General features: G+C 38.2%; 1 long non-coding RNA gene across 1 annotated transcript; it reads left to right on the forward strand.

The window, feature by feature from the left end:
* Positions 1-3,879: 3,879 nt before the first annotated feature.
* Positions 3,880-10,595, forward strand: LOC136245445 (uncharacterized). The gene is made up of 3 exons (XR_010695863.1): positions 3,880-4,025; positions 9,998-10,046; positions 10,490-10,595. It is a non-coding gene; the product is annotated as an uncharacterized lncRNA (long non-coding RNA).
* The last annotated feature ends 4,786 nt before the right edge of the window (positions 10,596-15,381 follow it).

The raw sequence follows: 15,381 nt of genomic DNA on the forward strand, positions 1-15,381 counted from the left end.
ACTACATGTTTCCAGTGAATGTTCTATTAGAGTAGTTAGCTGACTGCTCTATTAGAGTATCTCGATCGTGTACACCTCCAATGCTGATCCGGGTCCTTGTTGCATAAACTTTAGCATAAATCCACTGATAATACCTTGGAAAGATGTTTATAAGGTGGTTTTATGAGTATTTGTATTATTAGTGATCATATAATTATGCTAAGACAAAATTTCATTATAATACTCAGCATATTGATCAAGTAAAGCCTAAATATGAAGGGGGGGCTTCAGCCCCCAAAGCCCTCCCCCTGGATCCGCCCCTGAGTGTCGCCCACTGACTATGAGAAACCTTAGAGATGATCCCTTGCTTTTCTAGCTGATCAAGTTCTTGGCTAGCTAATGGCACCTTTGATTACAAAGGGAACTAGTAATGGCTTGAAAAATCATGGAGTAACATCTGGCTTTATGTGAAGTCAGCTGTAAATGGCTGAATCTTTCAAAGCTCTTCTGAGAACAGAATCTTATGTTGTTGAAGTGAGTTAAGTGGCTTCAGCTGTTCATATGGTGAAAATGCTGTGCCAGTCAAGTTGGATTTGTTTCAGCCAATTCCTACCTGGGAGGATTGGTCCAACTCAGTTGGTTGCCATAGTGTACATTTACACTGAGTGTGCCCTATACCTTCATACATTCATCTGTGTATGTTTTGACTACCAAATTAGACAAGAGTAGAATTTCGTTAAAGCTTGTTTGGTGGCCTCTGATTTGACAGAGAAGGTTGTCCCTGTATCAACCTTCACAAGGGCAGCTCCAGGAATATTGGTGACATTTCTGTTGCATGCACACTTAAATCTAAATAGTTTGGGGGCAAGAAATTTTGAAAATTACACATTCTGAGAATGAGCTGCCATTTTAAACATGTTAGGAATTGATTGATTTAGGCTGCTTGTGCTGGCATGAGCAGGAATCTAGAATTAAGAGGTGAAGCCATGTGCATGCATACAACAGACATGCATGAATGCCATTGTAAGGGTTTGGAGCATGCCATCGTGAATATTTTCAACTTTGGGAAATGGATTTAAACTTTTACTATAAATTAAGTAAATTCTAAATAAATACAAAATGTGACTATTCTATTAGGGTAGTTGACTGCTCTATTAGAATATTTCGATCTGAACATTTGATACTTTTGCAAAATCATCTGAATATACTTTACCAGTTTCTGGAAACTTCAGAAACCCTCTGGATCCCCATATTCAAATTTATAGTATTATAATTAATGGACAGTGCAAAATATACAATAAAGAGATAGTAGGCCAAATGGCTTGGGAACATGTAATTATGAATATTTTCAAATGGATTTAAACTTTTACTATAAATTAAGCAAATTCTAAATAAATTATGAATTTTGTTTTACAAATATGTAAGTATTTTACTCAATGCTTCAACTATAGGCTCGCACTATTATATCGAGACCCATTCAGAGCTTAATAATTGCATTGATTACTCCACTAGCAGAAAGTATCAGTAGCTAGTCACATGGGATCAAAGTAATTGTCCAGCCAGTAACTAATTAAATTAACAACCCATTTTCACACAATATGTTACATCACAATGAGCATAATGTTGTAACAATAGTACTGCTTTTTCTGACACAACTAAATATGCTGGGATGATGACAAACATCATTGGTATCATCACATTTTACATCTATTAGTGAAATAATTAATAAAATAGGCTTTGTATACCACAAGCACAAGAAAACAACAAAACCAATGATGTCATGTTATAAATCAGATAAATATTTGCAGCTTAAATTAATAAATAATTAACAATCTATTAGCTTAGTTGATTTACATAGCTACAGCTAGTGTATATTCCCATTTGAAAATTCTAATAAAAAGCAGAACTTCATCAGCTTATATTATCATACAAGTTACATCCCATTGAAGCCAACGTTACTGGTATGCCACACATACCCTGACCTAGCTGCTACTGCTGACCTGTTGGGCTGCTAAACCATTTGACTTTGACAGGTGCATAACACATGTACTGATAAATTAGCATGACTCCAAGGATATAATCATACATTGCACTCTAAAAAAATAAAGTGTGCCCTGTGACACCAAAACAGCACACTTTGGTGTCACAGGGCACACTCTTTGTGTGCAAAGCACAATTTATTTTTTAGAGTGTGTTGATAAGTGCATTGGCATGACTCACAAAAGAGGATGACCTGCTACGAGACTATCGAATATCAAAATAGTGGGCATGGCTTCAAATAAGCCTGCATAATTATATGGATTCGTGCTTACATAATACAGACAATACGCATACTGATAAATGCATGGGTGTGGGTACAGAGTCTGAGACAGCTACACATAATCTTGATAAGTGGGTGTGGCTCAGGGCTTCCAGCAGGACCATAATGTACTAATACACTTCACACCATTGATCTCATTTTCACAATTGATCCAACCCTGGGTATTCTATGTAAAGCAGGTGACCCAGACAAAATGTGATCCGGTTATCCTGGGTGACCCAAAATGGTTTCAACACTGGCCCAGAAACTACCTACAGTAGTGATCATGAGTAGACCACTTCATTTGTTGCCATGCATGATGAAGAACATTATAGATATACATAGTTTATCCATATATTATACTTTAAATCTTCATTGGCCAATCATGCTCCATCCTCAGTTCAATTACAACACTGCATGGTCTACATCTGTAAGGACTAGACTGGCTTGTCCAGCAGCCAACTAAGACAGCATTAATATCACTGGTACATAGCTATACTAAATAACTGAGTCAAGATTTCTCTTGGCATTTAGACCACTCCAAATAAATCCTCCATTTCCCATCCTGGACTCAGGCATATTTGCATGCAGGCAGGCAGTCCATTGCAGGGGCTTTTAAAAAGGGGGGTTCCACTATTGAATTGCAACTTCAGCCCAAAAAAGGTCATCAGCTGTTGACAATAGCTTCCCATCACCATAGATGCCCTCACCAACTATATTTCATTTATTTATAACTCAGTATAGATACATACAGTAACTTGCTACACTGCTCCTCAAAAGACTACTATGAATGATTGATCTTGATTTGATTGCTCTATTAGAATATCTCAAGTAAAAGAGGCTCTTTCAAAAGGGGGGTTCCATGGAACCTTTTGAACCCCCCCCCCCCCCCCCCCCCCCCGGATTCGCCCCTGCATTATTTCAGTACTGATATAAAATTGGCAGCTTTTCCCCCGGAAAGCCATTATTTGCCTAGCACAACCATACTGAAAAGCTGCATAATAGCATGCTTAAGCTTGTCCTTCCTTTTTAAAGATTTGTGCCAGCTAGATACCACACTGACTTGTGAGCTGACTGTTACAAGGTGGATTTTACTGAGCACGTACAGTATGCAAGAATAGCCGGAGAATAGTGGAAGAATAAAGAATAATACAGGCCTGCCAACTCTCACGGGTTTACCGTGAGTCTCACGGTTTCACTACCCTGCTCAAGGGCAGCAGATCGAATCTCACGGTTTTTGAGGCCTGCTAACTCTCACGGTTTCACTAACCTTTTTTGGATAGAATCTCACGGTTTGTAGCGCAATGTCACGGATTTCAAGATTAAAAAGTCGAGACCTTTTTTTTTTTTTTTTGGTCTCAGCATAGCTAGCATCTACCAGTTGTTTTTTTACTACACACTGCAATGCTACAATAAAGGTACAGAAATCTCAAGATTTTTTTACTTTCCAGGTTGGCAGGCCTGATAATGGAATATTTCGTGGAGTGTTTTTACCGGCTTCGAGTTTTTGTTAATACTTCTGTATCTAAATCATAAAGACTGTTACAAGTTGCTATCACAGGTTACTGTCTGATACCTTGTAGCAGCGAAGTGAAGTCCACGCCATTCCCGTGTGTATATCATTTGTCTCTCGCCCACTCTTGTGATATTAATATTCAATTACTGATCACGTGAAATAAAGGGCGTGAATTAGGCGGAAGAGACTACCTTGCGATCTCCACTCAAGTGTTCTATTTCAGTATACACGGTAAGTGTTTGTTGTATTTGTGTGGTATTTGTGGCAATGAACAAATCAATATTGTGCCCCTCCCCTTCGGGGGAATCAGGAACAATAGAAAAAATTATTAGTGAGAGGTCACTTTGTCCTCCACTCAACTGAAATATTTGTAGGCGGGAAGGGCGTTATATTCTGCCGCGCTCGGCCAGGCCAACCAAACCCAACCACTGATTTTAACTCGGCTTTTAATCGCTCGTTTTCAGTTTTCTTAAGCTGTTTGGCTGTATTGTAAATGGGTGATATTAATTATTGTATTTGTACAGTAGGAATTAATAAGCGCTACAGCGAAGGTGAAATTCCTTTCTTTTGGGAACTATCGCTGTCAGCGTGGCCTTAGAACTGCAGGCAGGGGGTGTCACTCCAATAGGTACTGTGACCTGCGACCGCGGTCAAAAGTAAAACTAAAGGTCAATGAACAAGGCCAATTTTTCACAAAGAACAATGGTCAAGTTTTCCCAGCACGGTCAAAGCTTCGCGAGTAAGTAGTGCACAATAATACAGTGAAAATTAATCAATAGTCAAGACAAATTTTCAGTGAAAATCAACGGGTTAAAATCGAAAATCGATTTCGACCGTGGTCGCAGATTGTACTACGGTGTCTATTGGAGTGACACCCACTTGCCAGGTAGAGTATAGATGAGGTTAGTATATATCTATGGGCAGAGACGCTAAGGACAATTTCTCCTTTGGTCGTTCTCAAACTTCTGTTAACTTTATGTCTCAAATGGCAACGAGCATACATAATCGCAGTGAGTTGCCTTCATCACAATGGTGTGTTTTGGGGGTTTGTGTTCTAGACCTTAATTTAATTTTTAAGGTGCGGAGGACAAATGTCCTTACATATTCACAAATGTACAGACATAGAGTCAGATTGTACAGACATGAGCTAGAGGAGCACTTTACACTGCTGGAATTGGAATAGGGAGTTTCCATTGAAAGTTTGAAGTTAATGCAACCACATATATAGCTGTAACCATAGATAATGTATGTGTTCCTAATGGATAGGAAATGTCTGTTAATTATTTTCCTATCCTAGTTATGGTGTGCTGATACATTAGGAAATGTACTGAGTGGCTGTTTAGCTTTCTCTTGCTTGTTTGAAGGCCAGTTTGATGGTGTGGATATTCCTTTTACATTGTTTATTGTGTTGCATTGTGTACTGAACAAAAACACAGCGTGTCTGTGGATATTGGGAAGTTTTGTCGAAACAGTGGAAATATACAGCAAAGCAGTGATTCACAGTGTTGGGGAGTAATGCGTTACATAAGTAACGCGTTATGTAATATTATTATTATTGTGGTAACTAAGAAATATAATGAAATGCGCTATAAAAATGGGTAATATAACTTAAGTTACTTTACTTACAAATGTAACGCGTTACCTAAGTAATATAGTTACTGTAACGAGTCTAATATTACATAATATTATTACTACAAGTAACGAAGTTACTAATCTCATTAGTTATCCTCTGAGTAATGCCTAGCCACAACGAAGTAATGACGCCTACTGAATGAAGTTTATTCACCAGCTTCTTACTTATAACCAAGATTTGTACATTGTCCAACAACGTAATCATGTCATGTGATAAAGTGGTAGTTTCAAATGTGACAGCTTACGGCTGTGTAATAATATGTAATATTATTATAGTTACTTTATTTTATGAGTAATATGTACTAGTAATAGCATGGGTAGCAGTGAAATTTGGGATAAATACCACGAGTGCTGTATTGGAAATGGGGATAAATTTCATGAGGCGAAGCCGAGTGAAATTTACCATTTTCAATACAACAAGAGTGGTATTTATCCCAAAATTTCACTGCTATACTCATGCTATTCCCAGTTAATACCATACTCGCTGCATATACGCATGCTATGTACGCAATTTGTCACTATGTACGTACGCGTAAACACTAATTGGCACTACATTGTTAACATAAATTCTAGCCAATGAAATTGCAATTACAACTTTTTCACTGCTACCAGTGAAATACGGGATAAATTTCACTGCTACTATTGAGACTTTTGTATGGGCAGTGAAACAGGTATGGTATTAATAACTGTAACTAAATAGTTCAGTTGCATGTAATATGTAACTAGTTACTTTTACAAAGTAATTTGCCCAACACTGGCAGTGAATATCTAGCTAGCCTACTACACTCTACCTGCTACAAGTGATGTAAACAGCAGCAAAGAAACAACACTGCACTTTATATGTTTTTTCAGGAAATTTGTGTAATCGTTTCGATCCACCATATTTCACCTTTGAACCTAAATTTTCTTACGCTGTTGTTTACTACTCTCCAGCATCCTTACCCAGTCCAACCTTTAATTAGTGTAGATGGTAACTAACCCAGCTGTAAACAACAAACACTAATTTGCTGGTTACAATTTCAGTGAAATCTTCCACCTGTTGAGGCCATAAAGTTTACGCACAGCAAAACGAGGATGGCCCATGACATCACTATGTAAATAATACGGGAGTTTCCAATCAATCCATATGACATATATTATCTATGCTGCAACATATCACCAAGCTGTGGTCATTACAGCTGCTGGTGATAGCAGTACAAAGGGGAGGTGGCATTGGTAAATCCTGGGTAGGTATAAACAGTGGACCAGGGGACCAAGGACCAGGGGATCTGGGGACCCACAAAGATCCAACTATTTTTGGTACTTCACAATGTCTGTACTTGTACTAGGTACCTCTACATGTACTCTCATATGACTAATCCACTTTTCCTTGTTACGGTGTCTCACACAATGTTTATACCAATTAGCTAGAAATTAATTATAAGGACCTCTGAAAAAGTGTCTAAAACTGACAGCATTTATTGGCCACTCACCAGCTGCACAATGAGCATACTAGTCTATTATGTCACCTAGCATTGTGTAAACAATTATTCCAGGGAAATTACAATTACTAGCTAAGCCTTGTAGCTGGCAAGTTTCATCCCGGGAGTGAATTCTACAACGGGACCTCATACAAAATAGTGCATAGTGCATTTTCACATTATTTCTAAACTTTAGTAGCTAGGCAACATAATAGACTAATTTGCTTATTGTGCAGTGGGCAAGTGGTCTCACAAGTGGCCTATAAATGCAGTCGGCTTCAGACACCATATCAGAGGCGCTTATAATATCTAAGTGGTATAAACATCACGTGAGACGCCGTGAGGAGGGTAAAAGTGGATTGGCCATGCAAGACTACTTGCAGAGGTACCTAGTACAAGTATAGAATATTGTGAACTGTGTAAAATTCCAAAAAAACTGGATCTTAGTGGGTCCCCTGGTCCTGGGTCCTTGGTCCCCAGGTCCACTGTTTATACCTACCTGTAAATCCTTGGGTTGGGAAAATGTAGTATCTCCTAGCAACCAAGTGACAGTTATTGTTTGCACTACAAACAAACATGTACACATCAACTGTTATGGTACCACTATTGGTTTTGCAAGGAAATATGTGTCTGCTCAAAACTCGTTATGTGCAGACATTGTGCTATTTGTGTGGATTTTGTCCTCACTGCGTGTTAATTTAAGGCCTGGTTTTCTACCTAGGATTTTCTTTTTTTTCTGTAGCTCTAGTCAGGAGCTTATTAGCTGCTGATGGAGCATGGAACTGAATTCTGTGACAGTCCATAATTATGTAACAGCGTTTGAAATGAATTGCTTTACAGTGGTTTTTCAGTGATATTTTTTGTAATCTTGCTGTTTTTAATATGCATCGCATTGAATTTATTTGGTTGATAATCAATACATTAATATCGAAGGGGACATGCCCCCAAAAATACGTTAACTACTTAAAATGGTATAAAAACACACAGTGATGTTCGTGTATTTTTGAAGCACCAACAACATTAATAGTGGTACCCACCAAAACGGTCTGCTAATTACTCACATACCTCTAAGGAATACTCCACCTTATTTTCATGGTTTTAGATACATGGACCTGGCACAGTTTCTGACCCCGTTTTGTATTTTTCCCAATACATAATGTATTGTGGGATTCACCCGTTACAAAGACTATGGGAATCCACCTTAAACTAATTAATCTAAATACAAAAAATGGTCTGGGACATTGTGTACATGAATATTACTTCAGTAATTTGAGGGAATTGTATGAAGAGTTGTTGCCCTAGAGCGGGCCATTCAGTAAAGTTAAGGAGAGCTGCTTCAAGAATAGTGCTGCATTAGTAACTTAGTTTATAATGACTTTGTTCTAGTTTCTGTAGGCCTATATAAACAGACATCATGTTTGCTAAGCCAACTTTTAGTGGGTTTCTTATGCGTTTTTGGCCTTACCATGTTGGTAGATATGCGGAATTCTGCTAAAACCAGTAAATTTTATTAGGTGTGCAATCCCAATGGCTATTTTCAATATGTACATGTACTTTTATAAAATATCACGGTTGAGTTCATGCCATCCAGAGCTGAAGATTTTCATTTTAGAATCATCATAACAGAACTTTACATCATTAAAAGGCTCACCAGAAATACATCACAGTGTTCAAACAGTTCACACGGCTGTTTTAAAATCCACACATGCATATTTGAAATGGCAAGATTACAAAAATCTGCTGTACGTCTTACAAAATAATGGTTATGTAATTGACATGTGTGATTCAACATGTAACAATGGATTCTCCAGCTGCACTAATTGATGTCAAGGTAGAGACAAGTTCACCACCATCAAAGAAGAGAAGGACCACAAGGAAAACTCAGCCAACTTCACCATCACCATGCGTCACTGCCAGTCTCCTTCCTTGGCTTGTTCTATGGTGGCTTAGGGTCCCTTCATTGTCTAACTGTGCACACTTTGGCGCTGGCTCACTCATTGTACATCTCCTTGTACTCTGTACAAAGTTCAACTCTCAAGTGGGAACACTACCACCATCTTGTAATGTCGCTACATGCAATTCTGTATACGGCTTCAAATAACTTTCCGTATATGGAAACAAATTGGATTGTGATGGTACCTAGAGGTGCCATCAACAACCAGCCTGCAATCCCTGGGTAGCAGTTTAAACTCTACCAAATCGTTGGTTGATCATAGTTTCCACGATCAAAATAATACTGTAACTATGGCCAGGCCTATTACTCATTATTTATTAAAAGCTGGGTATAAGCCAGTTGGTATGATCCATGTAGATTGATCTGTGAATGTTATAAAATTTGCAAGTCAATCCTGCTAGATTTATACCAAGTCAGTGATCAAAGATACAAGTTTGACTCATGATTGATAAGTACATAAAACTTAATAGTTGTCATCAAGTAACAGGTAATACTCAGGGTATGGGTACAAGTCACAAGTCTAAGTGATACTTTGGCCAGTCAATCTTTGACCACAATAACAGACTTACCTACAGCATATGTGACACTCCCTTGTTATGTTGACACATTTGTTTGTTTATTGATTTTTTAATTTGATTTGGCTGGACAGACAGACAGACAGTGTCTGATGTGTCCTGAAGACCTTGAATGGGGCAATTGGAAACAATACATGGAACTGGAAACAGAAAATGGAAATGAACAACAGAATTGGTGGCAAAAATAATGACTTTTATTTCAAGCTCATAGCTTTAATTACTGTCGAGTTACAGCCTTTTGTTTACATCCCATACACTTGGATGTAATATTATGGCAGTGATCCTTAAAGGGTTAACACATCATCAAACTAATTAACACATTTCACATGTGATCCAATCTGAGTCAGACCTGAATATTCTATAAAGTGGGTGAGACCTGGATGACTTGAATGTGACCCAGGTGACCTGAACCACTGGTGTACACACACCTACCATTAGATGTGTATGTATGTGTGTCATAATAATGATTGAGTATGAGTAATTCAGTTTGTGTTGTTAATGATTGTGTTGTGGTCTGAACATGTGTGTACATTATAATGTTGTATAGAGCACACATTATGAGATGTTTTATTACTACTATAGTAGTAGTGGTGGTATGGCTCAACGTGGGACAGGAAGGGAACCAACTTATGTGAGTAATATAATTTATTGTGTGTACATGTCTGTAGATAGTCTAATAGTTTGAAGAAATTATTTGAAGAAGTTTTATTATCCACAGACAGTCCAGTTGTCACAGTAATATACACTAGTACAGAATTGTTATGACACAACCTACTGTAGTGTCAGTGAAGAATGATTTACTGTAGCAACTACCAAATTCTTCATTTCCACTATTCCACTACTAACACTCCTACATATCATAGGCTTCAATATGTACTTGTAGTCCTGTGTAGGACTCTTCCCAGTTTCAAAATGATCACAACATGTACACCATATACATTTCCTATTGTACTATACAGGTACATGTAGGGTTGGTATAGAGGTGTTGTGAAACTAGTTTATTATTTGTGAAATTAGTGGGTGTGGTGAAGGTCATGTGATGCATGTGTGAGCAATGGTACATATTTGTTGTAGGAGGAGGAGGATAGACTGATAGGTGCTATTAGGAAAGGAGACGCTGATGGGATTAAAACTATCATAATAGATAAAAACATTGATATCAATGCTCGTTTTAAAACTGTGAGTATTGTTACATACTAATCCAGTATAATGGCATGGTAGTATAACACAAAAACCATACCTGTAGTTTCCCAGTGAATAGTTGTGACTTCTATACCATTCAACACAATAGTATACAGCTACTATGTGAATGTGGTTACTATCTGAGGATAGTTACTATGAGCTTGTGTAGTAGTAAGCTAGTTGTGTGTATATGAATTATTTTAATGATTGACCTCATTTAACCATCTTTCCATTTGGTTCCTAATAAACTACTTCAAGAACACAACTGGCTTAAAGTGACTCCTTTGTATGGTTTCTACTTCAAGCTACATGTAATAATTATAACATGGGCATGAGGGCTTTGCCTGATATGTATGCCTAACTGCTCGAGGGTAGAGGGCATACATAGCAGGCAAAGCCCGAATGCCCATATTACAGCTAATATGTAACATTTATTAGGCTGATAGCCTGTACAGGGTGATCAATCACCCAAGCCAATACAAGTGCAGCCACTTAATTTATCTGCATACCTAAAATTTTCGATTATGGGTCAGCAGCTAGTACGTTCTGGTTACGTTTGGTTATGATAAAGGGACATATCCTAGAGATATAACTGAGAATTTCCGTTACGTGAGTTTAATGTTTTAATCAGTGCTACTGAATTGTTTATGGAAAAACTACGCAGTTCACTAAAGGCCTAGACAGGTAAGCTTGCTTGTAGAGTGGTTACTCTGTGCAGAGTAGTAGCTTCATGATGGGGGCGTGTCCATATTTCAAAATGTGCTGAAACGATCAATAAGCTATAGCACTAATTTCCACCTTAATCCAATGTTTTTCAACTTGTAGGATGGCGAGGATAACAAAACGCTTACCATTTGCATGGTTTTTATAGCAAAACCCAAGTCGTATATCCTAATCACGTGAGTGTTAATCGATCCCCACAATTGGTTTTGGCATCAACATCTATATAATCACTGCCCAGTTGTAGCCCGGTCTACGTTTCATATGTAGCCCGGCTAGCTGTGCTACATACGAAACGTAACCCGGTCAGCTCCTTTGATCTTAGGTGTGAAAGTGTTACATGTAATACTAACAACACTTTTATCAAATTATTCAGATACAAATAGTGGCTCTTATTTAAAGGCAGCTGTTATGACTATAATTCTGTGATGTAGCTACTATCCTTAGTTTACATGACTATTAACTGGTAAAATATGGTATGGATTAGTAGTGATGTGATCACATGATATATCACATGATGTTATTCAATTATAATCACTAGTTATTATTTCCAGTGTTAACAATCCCTTTGTATGAGTAATGTGATCAGTAACCTGTTATGATTTTAATATCACCTGTTATATAAAGTTTAAGTATTAAACACAGTTAATGTTGTGAAGCGTAGGCTGCGCAAATATCCAAAATATTAGCATGCAACAGTGGGCTCTAATAAGAACAACGCATGCGCAACAAAGTTAGCAGAACACATTGGCAGTAATTCATACCTGTTGTAACAAATCTTGCCAGTTACAGTGGCTTTAAATCTTCAAGATGAATACTCGTAGTTCTCGCCGGCTGAGAAAAGGGAGGGTCGTCGTCCTTGGGAAGGTCGACTGCTGGATTGAGCAAGCGAAGAGCTTTGTCACGCCGGAGGAAGGGCCGCCTAAAGGAACAAGTTAGGATTTTAATATCACCTGTTATGTTATGTTGTTATACTAAACAATTTGTCTATTTTCAAACCATCATGATCCCTGATATACATACAGTATGAACATCACAACCTGGAGTTATAGTTATAAAAGTATAGAACAAATATTGAACATAATGTAATCAAATGGGTTTTCCTGGCCAATAATACACCAACCTCACAGGTGCCTTGGCAGTATTGGTCAGAGTCCAACAGTGCCTTCAGAGTGTAAGTGGAATTTTCTAATATCTGACTGACTGACTGACCAACTGCTTGATATGTGAACTTGATAACGGCTAAGGCTTACTCCACTTCACATTGTCCCACTTTGAATGTTTCTTCAGTAATTGATCCATTTCAAGATTTACCAAAGTTTCCTTTGCTCTGCCCAACGCATTCTCAACTGTTTTGCTAATTTCTTGATTGGTAATACTTGTAACTGATGGAACAACATATGATTTTGTGCCAGATCTCTCAATGTACTTCTCTGCACGAGGAAACCTAATTCCGGATTCCTCTGCATCCACTTGTAGCATTGCTTGGATGTTAAGGTGGTGCAATCGGCAAAGTAACCCTAAAATACTGAAATTTAGTACAGAAGAAAATACAGTGCTCATGCTGCGGGCACTCCTAAACGTCTTCTCACAGGAAAGTGATCCTAGTAACCAAGGAAAGAAAACAACGTCATTCTTATTCACATTGTCACGAGCATTCATTAGGAATGTTAACAAAGCATGAGCATTGAGTTCAATGCACAGATATGTATTGTTGGGGGCAATTGGAAACAGTGGAAACGGAAAGTGGAAATGGTGAAATCATGTACCCTAGAGTAAAACCCTTGCATAGTGGCCACCTCATTATAAAGACCATCTCCATACAAAGACTACATTGTAATTAGATCTCAAGGATAGCTGACCTTATGAGACTGTTTCATGATCTGTTGAAAGACCACCCTCTTTAAAAAGACCACCTCTCACATTGTAATAATAGCTAAGATTCCAAGCATGTATTCTATGACTTTATCAAAACAGCTAGGCTCTTATGGTCCTAGGGTAAAACCTCACTTAGTGTCACTTTTAAATACCACCTCTGTACAAAGACCACTTCTATACAAAGAATACACTGTAATTAGGCTCTAAAGATAGGTAAGGCCACTTCATGGTCACCTTTTATAAAGACCACCTCTTTACATGGGTAATATTTGATAAGCTTCAAACATGTATTTCATGACTCATAGAAAGAGGTCAATGCCATCTCCCATGTTTTGGTCCACATTTCACTCAAGTCGTCTACCATTATCGGTTTATACCAGAATGTACCAAGTCCTTAGTCCATGCAAGTGAAATGTGGCTAGATACACTACAACCTACTGTATCAACAAAAAATGAGGTCTCATAAAGAGATGATGACCTTAAAAGTGTAGTATTTTTTAGCTGACCTAGCTGTTTTGATAAGATGTTTGGAACGATTATTACAATGAGGAGAGGTGGTCTTTGTAAAGAGAGTGGTCTTTATAAAGGTAATCATGAAGTGGTTTATAAGGTCATTGAGATCTTATTACAAAGTGGTCTTTGTACAGAGGTGGTCTTTATAAGAAGGAGATCTTTAAGAGGTGGTGGCCACTATACAAGGGTTTTATTCTAGGGTACATTTATACGTATGACAATTTGACCGTTTCCGTTTTCCATTTCCACTTTCCCTTTCTAGTTTCCATTTCCACTGTTTCCAATTGCCCTATTGTTGGTGAGAAAATTCTGCTTCAAAGTATTTTTCTCATTTACCAGTATCCACTCCCTCCAATACCTGACAAAAAAATTTAGCATACCATGCCTTTTCTACCCTTTCCAGGGGACTAAGGCTCATATTAAGGTAGCTATCAACTGTGGATGCCATTATTTTTACATATACCACTTTAGTGTGGGTGTTTAAAGGCGCCGCTCGGTGTTTAACTCGCATATTGCCCAGGCAATATCATGGGAAAGCGGTTTACCAATGACTTTGATACCCAGCCAGTTCAAAGAATCGATGTGCTTTGACTCATTATATTGAGCGACATAGAGCTTTGTATTGTGAGATTCGTTTTTGTAATAGTTGCTAAGCTTAGCACATTTGTTAAGATAGGGTAGTTGGTTGTTACTAAAGGTTAATGAAGGCATAAAATAATCGTTTGGGCGATTGTGGATGCGTATTTCTACCCACCGTGTATCAGCCTTTGAACAGACCACGGAACAGCAAAGCTACTACTGCTACGCTGAAATAGGTTAGTAACTTACAGTCCTAAGTACTTAACTTAATATCAAGACACACGGTGGTGTGTCATGCGGCCCAAGAAGCCGGCGCGCAACATCCGTGAGTATATTGACAGGAAGGAAGAAAACGCAATTTTCGCACCTCCGTAGCTCTGTGCTGCCTTGATGAAACAAAACGATTTTTGCTGTGGACACCCCTCCACCTTCAGCACTCAACGTTCCAAATTTGAGCGAAATCGCTTCATGCGTTCCCGAGATATGCGACTTCAAAAATTTGCTTAGTTTCTTCGTTTTTTTTTTCTTCTTATTTTTCTTCCTCTTTTCGCACACTTACAAAAACTGCTATAAAATGCAAACGCCATATCCGATTGCCTTGAAATTTGGCACACTGAAGCGGGGTATAAAGGCGCATCTCTGTACCAACTTTGGCTAGGATACGATAAACAGGAAAAGAGTTATGATCGATTATTCACGAAAAATAACACCAATATGTTGTCACGCCTACAGGGTAAACCGCGTATGGGAAGAAGCTGAAAATCGGTGGGTGAATAGGTTAACTATTGAACCTCAAACCTTTTGTGGTTTGAAAGAAATCGAGCTAAAAACCAGGAAGATACAACGAAAAAACCAACAGTGTGTAACAATTATGCAATCGAGATTAGCTAATAAAAAATGATTACTTGCCACGCCTACCAGATAAACCGCTTGGAATAATGCTTTGAAAATCGCTGTATAGATGGAGTAATCATCTTAGAAAAGCTCTTCAATGATGTAGAAAAGTCAGACTTAAAGCTACGGAGTTATAACACGAAATCCAACTTGGTGCAGCAAGTGCGAGATCGAGATACTCTAATAGAGCAGTCATCCTA

The sequence above is a fragment of the Dysidea avara genome, chromosome 2, assembly GCF_963678975.1.
Source record: "Dysidea avara chromosome 2, odDysAvar1.4, whole genome shotgun sequence".
NCBI classification, from domain to species: Eukaryota; Metazoa; Porifera; class Demospongiae; order Dictyoceratida; family Dysideidae; genus Dysidea; species Dysidea avara.